The following is a 14,306-nucleotide window of genomic DNA, read 5'->3' as shown; positions in this document are numbered from 1 at the left end:
CTCCCTCTGACCCTCCCCCGACTTGTGATCTCTCTCTCTCTCTCTTTCTCTCTCTCAAAAAAATAAAATCTTAAAACAAAAAAAAAAAGCATGCTAGCAGAAAGGTAAAATAATGCTTAGCACTACATCTTGTCTAACCTACCTCCTCCATTCTCCCCTGCCCAATCACAGTGAAAAACCCAAGTCATTATGCAACAACAGTACTTGGCAGTGACTTCATCTGCATCTTTTTTCTTTTTCTATTGCAGATTACCCAGGTTAAAAGCAGAAAGACTAAATACACCTAGAGAACTACTTTTATGCATTGTTATGCACCATTCTCTAAAGACCATTTCATACCTTTCCTTCCCCACAAGGTGGTGAAGAGTAAGTACCAAGCCCAGTGATTTTCTAGCATCCTGACAAACCTGTGAAACTGCTCAACTCTATAAAGTATTTTGGTTCTACAAAGCCAAGGAAAAACTAACTGCATTCATACTGGCTGTCAAACAGTATTGTTAGTAAAGGTTTAACAAAACCATCTACTCCCTCAGTAAGAAATAAGTAAAGTCTGGAAACATAATCATACTAATAAATAAAAACATACCATCTTGTATTGAATGAAGGCAGTGACACCAAACTGTAATAGTATCTATACATTCTTCATAACCATGCCAAAAAAAAGAGAGTTTCAGTTTCACTAAAGAATGTTCTTGATGAAGCCACAAAATGATCAATTTTATTACTCTCAATCATTAACTATACATCTTTTTTAATTTCTGTGATGAAATGGAAAGTACACATAAAGCACTTTTCCTGCATACCAAAGTAGAAGAATTGTCTCAAAGAAAAGCATTAAAGCACTTGTGCAATTAAGTTCCAAGCTGAACTAGCTTTTTTTATGAAACACCATTTTTACTTGAAAGAACAACTGGCAGACAAACTATGATTATTCAGACTTCCATGTTCAGCAGACACTTTTTCAAAAATGAACAATGTGAGTCTCACTTCATGGAAAACAACTGTCACTATTTCTTGCCAATGCTAAAATTTGAGCTCTGAAGCAAAAATTAGAAAAGACTTGTCTGATAAGATTGGTGGAAATAGGGGCACCTGGGTGGCTCAGTGGGTTAAGCCTCTGCCTTTGGCTCAGGTCATGATCTCAGGGACTTGGGATCAAGCCCCTTGTCAGGCTCTCTGCTCAGCAGGGAGCCTGCTTCCCTCTCTCTTTCTGCCTGCCTCTCTGCCTACCTGTGATCTCTCTCTCTCTCTGTCAAATAAATAAGTAAAATCTTTAAAAAAATTTAAAAAAAGATTGGTGGAAATATGAACCAATGTGATTTTTTGACATTATGTATTAGAATGCACCAAATTTAGATCTGCATAATTCAGTAAACCAGTATTTTCCAAATGACCAATGCATGATGCTACAAAATCATGCACAGGTAGATCACTCGAAGTACAAAACAAATTGATGATTTTAATGTAATACAACATGAAAAGCTCACTGATACAGTTTCAGATTCTATAACATAATGGACCTTTAAGAAACTAACAGTTGTCAAGTCTTGGTGTAGTATCAAAAAGTAATATCCACAATTATCTAAAAAGGCAATTAAAACAGTCCTTCCGGGGCGCGTGGGTGGCTCAGTGGGTTAAAGCCTCTGCCTTCGGCTCAGGTCATGGTCCAGGGTCCTGGGATCGAGCCCCTCATTGGGCTCTCTGCTCGGCAGGGAGCCTGCTTTCCCCCCTCTCTCTGTCTGTCTCTCTGTCACTTGTGATCTCTGTCAAACAAATAAATAAAATCTTGAAAAAAAAAATAGTCCTTCCTCTTCTAGCCACATTACCTATGTGGGACTAGATTTTTTTAATATATTACATACAAAACAATCAACTGCAAAACATTTAATGTAGAAGCAGATATATACCCAGTCAGGTGTCAACTATACTCCAATTAAAAATAATAAATAGGGGCACCTGGGTGGCTCAGTGGGTTAAGCCGCTGCCTTCAGCTCAGGTCATGATCTCAGGGTCCTGGGATCGAGTCCCACATCGGGCTCTCTGCTCAGCGGGGAGCCTGCTTCCCTCTCTCTCTCTCCCTGCCTCTCCATCTACTTGTGATTTCTCTCTGTCAAATAAATAAATAAAATCTTTAAAAAAATAATAATAATAATAATAATAAATAAATTAAAAATATATGTATGTGTGTGTGTGTGTGTGTGTGTGTGTGTCCAGACAGTAAAAAGACTGGAAAAATATAAAATATTATCCTTCTGACTTGGAATAATATAGTTACTTTCATAAAAATATCCAATTATTTAATGTATTGGATATTTTTAAGTAAGTTAATACTTTTTAAATTTCAGGGGTTTTGGGGTACCTGGGTGGCTCAGTGGGTTAAAGCCTCTGCCTTCAGCTCAGGTCATGATCCCAGAGTCCTGGGATCAAGCCCCACATGGGGCTCCCTGCTCTGCAGGAAGCCTGCTTCTCCCTCTCCCACTCCCCCTGCTTGTGTTCCTTCTCTCTGTGTGTCAAAAAATAAATAAAATCTTTAAAGAAATAAAATAAAATTACATTTGCAGAAATATAAGTATATTTATAGATAGAGATTTTTGCTATAAATTTAAAATAAAAGAAGGACAAATTAGAAAACTATGATATGTGGGGCAGCTGGGTGGTTCAGTCAGTTGAATGTCCAGCTCTTGGTTTCACTTCAGGTCATGATCTTGGGGTGGTGACACCAAGCCCCATGTAGGATTTCTTACTCAGCGCAGAGTCCATTGGAGATTCTCTCTCTCTCCCTCTCCCTCTGCCTCTTCCCTATGCCCCTCTCCCAACTCAAAGAAGCACATACTCTCTCTAATAATAAATAAAATCTTAAAAAAAAAAAACTAGGCTATGTGAAAAAATGATAAAACAAAGGCTAGAAAATATGAGCATCAGCAGAAACAGTCAAGCTTGAAGGATATGATCAGAAAGCAAATAAAGATCATAATCTTGAGTCAGTCAGAGATTGAAATTTACTGTAAAAAATTTATCAGCCACAATTCCTTCAAAATCTTCATATCTGGGGTGCCTGGGTGGCTCAGTCAGTTGAACATCTAACTCTTGATTTTAGCTCAGGTCACAATCTCAGGGTCATGGGATTCAGTTCCTTGCTCAGTAGGGAGTATGCTGGTGATTCTCTCTCTCTCCCCCTCTCACTCTCCCCCTCTCCTCACCACGCTCTTGGCTCACATTCTCTCTTGAATAAATAAACAGGGGCGCCTGGGTGGCTCAATTGGTTAGGCATCTGTCTCCAGCTCAGATCATGATCCCTGGTCCTGGGATCAAGTGCTGTCAGGATCCCTGCTCAGTGGGGAGTCTACTTCTCCCTCTCCCTCTGCCCCTATCTCCCCCACCACGTAATGCTCTCTCTCAGTTAAATAAATAAAATATTTTTTAAAATAAAAAAAATATTTAAAAAGAAAATGTCCATATCTAAGAAAAAAAACACAATCTATATCGTCATAAAAATAGACATATTCTGACAGGACCCAGATATCTGCTTAAAGAGGGAGGAAGGGGGGTTGTATTGGAGCTTTATAAACCAAAGTGTCCTTACAACATCTTCATACAAAGATCAATGGCCCATTTAATAAAATGTCCAACTTTTAGATAAACAGCATTCTGACCATAAACAGTAGTCTGACCAAAAAATTCCTGTATAATTGTTCTCTATACTAAAGATATGTATAATTACCCAAGGCACTAAATTTTATAATAAATAAAACAAGGGGCGCCTGGATGGCTTAGTCATTAAGCATCTGCCTTCGGCTCAGGTCATGATCCTAGGGTCCTGGGATTGAGCCCTAACATCAGGCTCTCTGCTCTCCACTGTCTCTCTCTCTCTGTCAAATAAATAAATAAAATCTTTTAAAAATAATAACAAATAAAACAAGAAATATGAACTTGCCTTAACCTCTTTGATCTTCAATATTCTACAACTTAAAAGTTTGATTTCCAATAGCCTGTGAGTTAAGAATGAAACGTAAGAGGAGAAAAGAGGAAGAGCAGGAAGAAGATGGGAAGGGAAAGGAGGAAAAGGAAAAGAAGAAGAAATAATATAGACTGCATGTGACCCACAAAGCCTAAAATTTTTACTGAAACCATTTACCAACTCCTGAATATACTCTCTTACTATTTCTACTTCTGAACCTTGTGCTACACACCATCATCACCACTAAACCCTTTATCAATCCAATTAAATTCTAAATTCCATTCTAAACAAATTAAAAAACCACATTGGAAAAAATACCATCTCACTCCTAAGTAGAATCTCATTGTACTGGCTTATTATCTGTCCTTACTAGGTTCAGTACAAAAACTACTCACTCGCTACTTGGGATGCACCCTCCAGGAGCGAAAACTATGACGAGGACAAGAGTCCCTGCCATCAAGACACTTCGAGTTAACTGAAGTAGCAAACAAAAACAGTTCACTTACATAACAGAGTATTATGACAGAAGCATGCATTGGATGACTCCTGGAACAAAATGGGGCACTTGGGGCAATCTTAAGGGTTCTGAAAGGTTTCTTAGGAGAGATGCACCCAATCCCCAGAAAAATGGCACGAACAAAGGTCTGAAATTGCAAGGTGTCTGTAGGAACTACACGCTACTCAGTATTATCAGCCATAGGAAGAGTACAGGTAAGAGAAGTACACAAGAACAGGTCACAAAAGGCCTAATAGGTTATGCTAAGGAGCTAGCATAGAAGTCCTAATAGTCATGCTAAGGAGCTTAGACTTTAGAGCCAACAAAAGGATTTAAGCAAGAGAATGATGTAGACATATACATCTACTGGATACATTCTAGCTGCTGAGTGAAAGGTTTACTAGATGGGTAATACAGAAACCAGTTAGGAGACTATTGTACTTGTCCAGGTGGGATCAGGGTCTGAACTAAGGTGTTAATTAGGAAAGGAAAGGTAACATGAATTTCAGAAATACTTAGGAAGAATTATTTTTGGCTGTGAGAGATAATGGAGAAGACTAAGGGCACAAGAATATGCAATGGGAAAAAGACCGTCTCTTCAACAAACGGTATTGGGAAAACTAGACAGCTACATACAAAAGAATGAAACTGGGCCACTTTCTTACAGCATACACAAAAATAAACTCAAAATGGATAAGGACTTAAATGTGAAACCTACAACCTTAAAAATTCTAGAAGAGAGCAGAGGTAGTAATTTCTCTGATATGGGCCATAGTGAGATTTTTCTAGAAATGTCTCCTGAGGCAAGGGAAATAAAAGCAAGAACAAACTACCAGGACTAAATCAAGATAAAAAGCTTCTGCACAGTAAAGGAAACAAAAGACAATCTATTGAACGGGAAATGATAGTTGCAAATGACATACTCAATAAATGATTAGTTTCCAAGATATATATAAAGAACTTATACAACATCAAAAAATAATAATAATCCAATTTAAAAACAGACATTTCTCCAAGGACATACAGATGGCCAACAGATACATGAAAAGATGCTCAACATCATTAATCATCAGGGAAATGCAAATCAAAACCACAATGAGATATCACCTCACACCTGCCATGCAAGAAACAACAAGTGTTGGCAAGGATGTGGAGAAAAAGGAACACTTGTGCACTGTTGGTGGGAATGCAAACTGGTGTAGTCACTGTGGAAAACAGTATGGAGGTTTCTCAAAGAGTTAAAAATAGAACTACTCAATGATCCAGTAATTCCACTACTGAGTATTTACCCAAAGAATACAAAAACACAAATTCAAAAGGATACATGCAGCCCTATGTTTATTGCAGCATTAGTTACAACAGCCAAATTATGGAAGCAGTCCAGGTGTCTGTCAACAGATGAATGGATAAAGAAGATGTGGTATATATACACAAGGGAATATTACTCAGCCATAAAAAAAACTGCCATTTGCTACAACATGGATGGATCTAGAAGGTGCAATGCTAAGTGAAATAAATCAGAGAAAGACAAATACCATACAATTCCACTCACGTGTGGAATTTAAGAACAAAACAAAATAAAAAAAGAAATAAACCAAAAAAAGACTCTTAACTATGGAAGACAAGCCAATGATTAACAGAGAGGAGGTGGGGGGGGGCAAGGGTGAACAGAGAAGGGGGTTAAGAGTACACTTATCATGATGAGCAATGAGTAACAGGAAGAATTGCTGAATCACTGTATTGTACACCTGAAACTAACATAACACTGTATGTTAATGATATTGGAATTAAACTAAAAAAAAAAAGACATGGCACAGATTCATTAGCCTGTATGATTGGATGGAGTGCATTTTAAGTTACAAAACTACAGGAAGAGACGATTTTAACTTTTTGTTTGGGGAGGGGTACAGAATGGAAGAGATTAGAAGTGGACAGGAAAATGAACTATGTTTCAGACCTACTGAATCTGAGGTAAATCTAAATGGATATATGTAGATAGCCAAAAGCCAGTGACATTTACAAGTCTGGAGCTCAGCAGAGAGCTCCAAGCTAGAGATATTTCATCAGCATATAGGTAGCCATTAAAGCCAACAGAATGGGCAAGACTACTTAAGGAAAGAATCTTAAAAAGTTCAATGAGGGGCACCTGGGTGGCTCAGTGGGTTAACATCTCTGCCATTGGCTCAGGTCATGACCCCAGGGTCCTGGGATCAAGCCCCACATTGGGCTCTCTGCTCAGTGGGGAGCCTGTTTCCACCCCCTCTCTCTGCCTACTTGTGCTCTCTGTCAAATAAATAAATAAAATCTTTAAAAAAAAAAAAAAAAAACTTAAAAAAAAAAAAAAGTCCAGCGAGCCAAGGAACCAACCCTAAGGAATATCAACGTTTACTAAGAGAGCAAAAACAATAAAGATTTCTTCTTAAATACCAGCTAGTTTCAATAGCTTCAAAAATCTCTTCTTGCTAAACAACTGGAAAAACAAAAACCAAAAAACGTATTCATTAGTATAACTTGTCTAATGGACAAAGTAAAGATTAAGAAATTCAGTAGAAGAGGGCTTTCCAAGTAAAAGAAATAGAATACAGAAAGAACAGGAGCATGACAGTACAGTATATTTGGGGATTTGCTTATTTGGTCTTACAGTAGGTATGCATGTTAGAAAGGCCTTAAAAAGGGGTACAGACCAAGGCCTACAAGAACACTGGGAGGGAACAATCAAGATTGTGGTTTGACTTCATGAACCTTTCTTAAGCTCTCCTTCGCAACACATCCAAATCTCCTTCAAGTCTCACCTCAAGCATTAACTCCTTCAAGCACCTCTCTCTTCCCTGCTCCCCCTGGCAGATCAGGCCACAACCACCACCATCCCCCCCGCCCCTTGTTCATGCCCCCACTATAGCACTTATCCTACTAAGCTATGCTATGGCAATGTGTGGCAGGTCCATCTTCCAAAAAAAGTGACTATAAACTCCTTAAGAGCAGGGAAATTTAATTTTTGTATGCCATATTTCCAGCACTTCTTCACTGCCATCTAATAATAACTCAGTATGTTATTTGTTGGACAGATGTCTTAAACATATCTGACGCAGACAAGACTACTAGCTCTTTGGCCTTGGAATGTACTGCAGTTGTGGATTTAGGTTTTTGTTCTGCTTTACTTGTGATAATATTAAAATAATGTAAAATGAGTGTGAGGAGATACAGCCCAGGAAAACACTGAATAACAAAAGAACAGCCTACAGAAAAATTTAAACAATTTAAACAATTCATAAGTAAAATAAAAATAATAGTCATAGCTACCATATTAAGTACCAATTATACGTGTGCCAGTCAAGGTTCCAGGTTCTCTGTCCTTCTTACCTCGTTTAACCGGTAGGACAAATCAACAATGGAGTATTATCTCCCTTCTACACATGCACAGATAATTTATCTCACTTTACTACCCTATCTTGTTAACAAGTTACAGGTAGAAAACTGAGTTTTGTCAGGATAATGAAGAGCAAACATTGTATACTGCATTCTCCACTTTAATACAGCCTCAATTATTTCATTTTGAGCTAGCCAGCACAGTTACAGCAGAACCATGTCCCATAAATTAACTAGGAGAAAGTCTTCTAGCACCTTCTCTGCCCCAACAATTTTCAAGTCTCAAGGGAGAAATTGTGAACTGTCCATATACTCCTGCCTCCAAGAAGAACCTTTCAGAAAAGCAATAAACCAAACATAACAAGCTTTGTACCTCTGCATGGGGATTTCAATTTTGTAAACTAGGAGGGGAAAAAAAAAACCCTAACATTTATATAATCCTTTATAGTTTAAAAGGTATTTTCACATTTATTATCTCATTTGAAACCCATTTTACAGATAAGTAAACTGAAGCTCCAACAGGCTATTAATGAATTTGGACTTCATATCTCTTAGACAAAAAATTCTCGGTGTTTATGTTGCTAAATTCTGGTATGTATAGGTGATGACTTCCTATTCATGGTTCTCTCTGTACATCAGATGACAGACCCTCCTGGACAAACAGGAAAGGATCAATGTACTAGGCACAAAAAAACGCACAAAAATTCTGACCCAAAGAGTTAAGTAACTTATCAAAGTATGACATGAAGTGCTAAGGTGATAAAACAAAGAATTAGTATTTAGTAAATAAAGAACTGTCAATGAGGTAAAAGCTCTAAGAAAGTGCTGTTTCACAGCTCACAAAGGTTGCTATTTACCCCCTCCCATTCCTATTTCCAAGTATGATTGACCCACATCTGGATAATCTGATTAGCCATAAATGCAAACTGGCTTCCTCGTGCTATCTAGACTATGCCTGTGTGTGTGTATGTATGTGTACACATACATCGACTGATATGTGTATTATTTTTTTATTTACACATACATATAAGTATTGATAATGGGATTATAGAAAATAATTTTGCCTCCTTTTACTTATTTTTTTCAAGATTATATTCATTTATTTATTTGACAGAGACACAGCAAGAGAGGGAACACAAGCAGGAGTGGGAGAAGGAGAAGCAGGCTCCCCGCCCAGCAGGGAGCCTAATGTGGCGCTCTATCCCGGGACCCTGGGATCATGACCCAAGCTAAAGGCAGACGCTTAACAACTGAGCCACCCAGGAATCCCTCCTTTTACTTTTTATAATTTCCACCATGTGTATATACTATTTTAATGGTGGAAGAAATAAAGTTCCTTTAAAGTTAAAAAATAATAGATAAAAATTGGGGCACCTGGGTGGCTCAGTCAGTTAACCACCTGCCTTCGGCTCAGGTCATAATCCTGGAGTCCTGGGATTGAGTCCCACATTTCTCTCCCCCTGCCCTTCCTCTCTGCTAGTGCGCGTTCTCTCTCTCTCTCAAATAAATAAACCTCTTGCAAAAAAAAATAATAATAATAATAGATAAAAATAAAGCAAGTCACAAAAGAATACTTACACTATGACTCTATTTATATAAAGTTGCAAAGGTAAAAAAATATATATTGTTTAGAATATGCACCTGTTTTGGTAAAACTATAAAGAATAAAGACAAGAAAGTGAATGATTCACACAAAATTCAGGAAGTGGTTACTTATGAGGAAGAGAAATGGAGAGACATTCAATCAGGCAGGGAATCACAAGAGGCTTTATAGGTACTACAGATTTCCTTTTTAAGCCGAACAGGAAAAACATCGATCTTCAATTTGTTCCATTCCTTAAAGATGTATGTTATATGCACTTTATAAACACGGTTTAATTCACAATTTAAAAAGATACAAACAGAGTTAAGAAATCAGAATTTGGGAGCTGTAGCCCAGACTCTTCCACTTACTGTGTAACCTTAAGCAAGTCATTTAAACCCTCAGAGCAGTTTTTCTTCTTATTTTATAGACGAGGAAGCCAACAGCTAAGACATATGTTTAGTACTTTACTGATTAAAGTTCCTAGACTATGGGGCGCCTGGGTGGCTCAGTGGGTTAAAGCCTCTGTCTTCAGCTCAAGTCATGGTCTCAGGGTCCTGGGATCGAGCCCCGCAACCGGCTCTTGCTCCGCAGGGAGCCTGCTTCCCTCTCTCTCTCAGCCTGCCTCTCTGCCTACTTGTGATCTCTCTTGTCAAATAAATAAAATCTTTTAAAAAAATAAAATAAAGTTCCTAGACTACAAATATGCAAATATGTAAACATGAAAATATCCAAATAAACTGTGAGATGATAATCCAAAGTAATCATTTAATAAATTATAGAACATAATACCAAAAACTCAATGGAACGATATACAAGGCTATGCACATTCCAATATCTTCCTATCTCAAAATTATGGCAACAATATTTTTTAATGTGTACTATGTAACCAACCCACAGTGTTAAATACTTTCCATGGATTATTTTGTTAAATCCTCAAAACAATCCTATGAAATTATTCTCTTAATGCCCACTTTATAGATAAGACCATTGTGCCTAAGGTCACACAGCTAGCAGTGGAAGGTGGACCCACTTCAGAATCCACACCTTTAACCACCACATTAGTTATGCCTCACTTCTCTCACTATATTTAAATCATCTCTCTCCCAACAATGAAAACTCCTTGACAACTGTTTTTTGTTCATTTTCATCTCCCCTGACATTTAGCAGGTAATAAGTAAATAAACACTGAACAAATAGTTCATATATATAAGGTTTTCAGGTCATAAGGTTATTTTAGGGCATAAACTGAGTTGTTTCCCTTGACAGCCTTGCAAAGTATAGAAGTTTTTGTTTTTACTATTTCAACCATATTTAAGTGTACAATTCAGAAGTAGGTACATTCACAATGTTGTGCAACCATTACCACTAAGTATGAAAGATTTTTAATGACTTTACTGAAATCACTTAGCTATCAAGTAGTGGAATGGGAAATTTGAACTCAGGACTCTCCACCTCTAAATTCACAGGCCATTCATTACCAAGGAACCTGTCTACCAGTACCTCCTCTGTTCTCTCCTTACCAGAACATCAGAAGAATCAAACAAACACTTTATATACATTTCCACTGTACAGGTGCCCATAGCTGTGAAGGAGGAAAAAATCCACTAAGACATTTCTCCTAAGCAATTAGTTTTCATTTTGAGCTTTGAAAGGCCAGAGCTTAATATAAATATCTCACCTCTAGCTCAAGCCTGCAGATCCACAAAAGCAATGTCTGGACCCCAGAGTAAAGTTATGAGAAATACTTGCATTAGTTAGATTACACTCTCATCAAATTACAGGTAACTGCTCAAACCTGGTCTTTATTATAATAAAGCTTCCTTATAATAAACACTTTCAATTCCAAGGATAAGGACAACCTTCCATCATTCTGCCTATTTTGGAACTACAAAAAAAAAAAAAAAATCCCAAATTTTGGGCATTTTTATGTGCTCCACTGTCAAACCAAAGAAAATGGCTTGTTTACAAGCTGAACTCTGAAGCCTGAACAAAAACAGAATCATTTGATCCTGTTGATGCCAGTTTTATCCTCTTTACATCCCTCCCCACGTTTTCTCAGTCTGAGCTCTAATCAACAGCCACTTCATGTTTAACATATCATAGTTAATGCAATTAAGTGCAGAAAATTGGTTCCCTAAAGCTGTTTCCCCCAGTCACACCCCTTTACCTTCCAGCATCACCAATAGGTCATAAGAATAAACATATCATGAAGCTTTAAAGAAAATTGCTGATGAATAGATGGAGACATTGTTGCTGCAGTTAATGCAATGTGCCTCTATCAATACCAACCCTTAAAAAATAAAATAAAAATGATTCTACATGCTTTATTTATCCACATCTGACAGAATTCTGACCACCTGAATTCCTTTAGAAGAAAATTCGATCTATAGAAATATAGTCCAATTATTTTAAATCTTATCGAGTAATGCCAAAAGAGAATCAAATGAAAAACTCCATCAATACCAAACCATTTCACCAATGAATATTTATGACATTTCCATATTTCCTGTCTTCTCTCTGTTTACATAAAGCAGTGGTGCCAAGATTCATCTCAGGATTATTAGCCTGCAATACAATGATGGGCCTAATTGCCTTGCAAACCAGGACACCAATAAATGGAGTCTTCAGACAATCAATTTTAAGGTGGGGGGGATGCCTAAGCTCTTTCTACATTCGTGCACATTGCCTGATGAGAAAATAAATTCAGCCTCATATTTTTCAGTGTCATTCATGGGTTCTCAAGCAAAGAATGCTCCCTTAAATACCTCAAGCTCACCAAATTTATTGAATTCCAAATTCCAGGACTAATTTTTAAATGCACCAAGGGGACGGCAGAAAAGAGAAGGCAGAGACATCCTACAGAAAGATTATCTATCACGTTCCAGTTTTATCTTCTCCACCTTTAGTACAAGAGTAGGTTTTTTCCCCAAACTTTCTTTTTATAATAAATGAATAGAAAACACCCTCCCCTGCTTAATTCTGCTTTAACTGAAGCCCCTCTTAACTTTACCCTTAGGGTTGATTTACTAATAATATTAATACAAATGAAACAAAAAGACTGAAATAACAGCTTAAGACATTCTCTAGGAAAGAGTCTTTAATGCACCTTCCCTGTCCCTTGCAAAGTCCCCTCTGATTACTGTTCCTCCCCCAACCACAGCCTCCAAAGCTGTCCATTTAAGTCCAACCCCTGACCCTCCTGTGTCTCTTGGAGGACATCAGAATCCTTCCTCTCTAGAATCATCCAGTGCACCTCTTCCCAGCCCTGCTCACTGCCCCACTCCATCCTCCCTGCTCCATCCAAATCTGCAACTCAAGGTTTCTCACTCGTTAAATAGCCTCTTTGCCACCTTACTATCAGCAACCACCTCTGCAGTTCTATGAGTTCATCTCAGGCACTGCTTCTCCAAAACTCCCTCTGCCACCTCGGCCAAGGGACATTTTCTTTAAGATACCATCCCCCAACCTTGTTCGCCACCTGCCACTATTCTTTCAGTAAGTATAGCCCAGCGGCGTCTTCTGAGCCCTCTGCCTCAAGCCTGCACCCAAGGAGCCACCATGCCTTTTCCAGTCGTTCTAAAATCACCCTAAATCCCATCTCCTGTACCCATCTCCAATTTCAATCTCTGCCTGACCATTTTGGGCCTAACTTCTAATTTACCCCCTCCTGCCAGCTCACCATCACACTCCTCTCACTGAAAGTCCCACCCCACCAGCTCCTATTCCAACCTCCATGAGCATTCCCCAGAAAAACCCTAAATTCTACTCCTCTGTTCTCCTCACCCACATTATTCCATAAGTCTCCACAAATCCCACCACCCAGAGATGGCAAACGCCCACTTCCAGCTCAGGTCTCAACCGGTGCCAAGCCCCTTACTCCCAGCTCTACCACCTCCATCAGTCTGCCTTAAGTCCACCCCAAATTCCACTCTCATGAATTAACACCCCTCCCCCAGGGTCCTATCCAAACCTGCAATCCCACTGTGTATTGAAATCATCCCCCTACCTTGCACCCAGACTGGATCCCAAGCTGTCAACTGCTCCAAGCCAACCCCAAATCCATCACCCTCATTCAGTCCCCTCCCCCATTAAAAGCCATCCCACTCCACTCTCATCATCCATCTCGCCCAAAACCATCCCAAATTCCACCCCCACCTCCCAATCTCACGCTCCTGTCCCATATCGGGTCAATCGCTATTAAAAGTCCCCTTCCCTTGTCGCCCCCCCCAACCTGCTTGGGTCCCACCCTCACCCCACCCCCAGCCCCGCGCCAGGGCAAGTCTCCCCTGCCAACCCGCCGTTCCATCGCAGCCTCAACCCCCTTCCCCCAACCCGCGCAGGGTCTCAGCAGCCCCCACTCTCATTCTCTATAAGTACCACCGGCCCAGGCTCCAGGAGAGCGGACCGGGGGAGGGGGGGCGGTCTCCTCACCGGCTAGCCGCTGCAGGCAAAGACGACGGCGGAGGCGGCGATGCCCTTGTCTTCTCTGGAGGCTACAGTGGCGACGCTCTCGCTCCCTCGCCCGAGTCCAGTAAGGTGGCGGATGGCGCGCAGGGAACGGGAGCCTCCTCCTCAGACTCGGCTCTGAATCCTCTGCAGTAGCCGACGAAGAGCCCGACGGGTGGGGGGAGGGGCGCTCGGCTGCGGGCTAGGGAGAGGGAGGAGGAGGCGGAGGGAGGGGGCGGGGGACCGCTAAGAAGGGCGGGGAAGGAGGAGCCTGCGCGGCGCCGCGACACGTCCCACAGCCTCAGCGCGCCGGGACCACAATTCCCAGCATGCCCTTCTCCGGCCCGCGCGTGGCCTGCGCGGCCTGTGCTGGCAGCCGCGCGCCTTATACCGAGGGGCCGAACCCTTCCTGGTTACGGACAATGAAGTAAAATCCACCATCCGCTGGCGGCTTT

The 14,306-nt window shown here is 40.1% G+C and overlaps 1 protein-coding gene across 1 annotated transcript in view; it reads right to left on the bottom strand.

The window, feature by feature from the left end:
- Nucleotides 1–14,099, bottom strand: part of FAM168A (family with sequence similarity 168 member A) — a 199,058-nt gene extending 184,959 nt beyond the window's left edge. The window contains exon 1 of the mRNA XM_044258577.1: nt 13,837–14,099. The gene's annotated coding sequence lies outside the window, so the exon portion shown is untranslated. The remainder of the gene's footprint in view (nt 1–13,836) is intronic.
- Nucleotides 14,100–14,306: the final 207 nt, after the last annotated feature.

Source organism: Neovison vison, chromosome 7, assembly GCF_020171115.1.
Source record: "Neovison vison isolate M4711 chromosome 7, ASM_NN_V1, whole genome shotgun sequence".
Lineage (NCBI taxonomy): Eukaryota > Metazoa > Chordata > Mammalia > Carnivora > Mustelidae > Neogale > Neogale vison.
The sequence above is the reverse complement of the archived record's forward strand: the minus strand, read 5'-3'. Positions and strand labels throughout refer to the sequence as shown.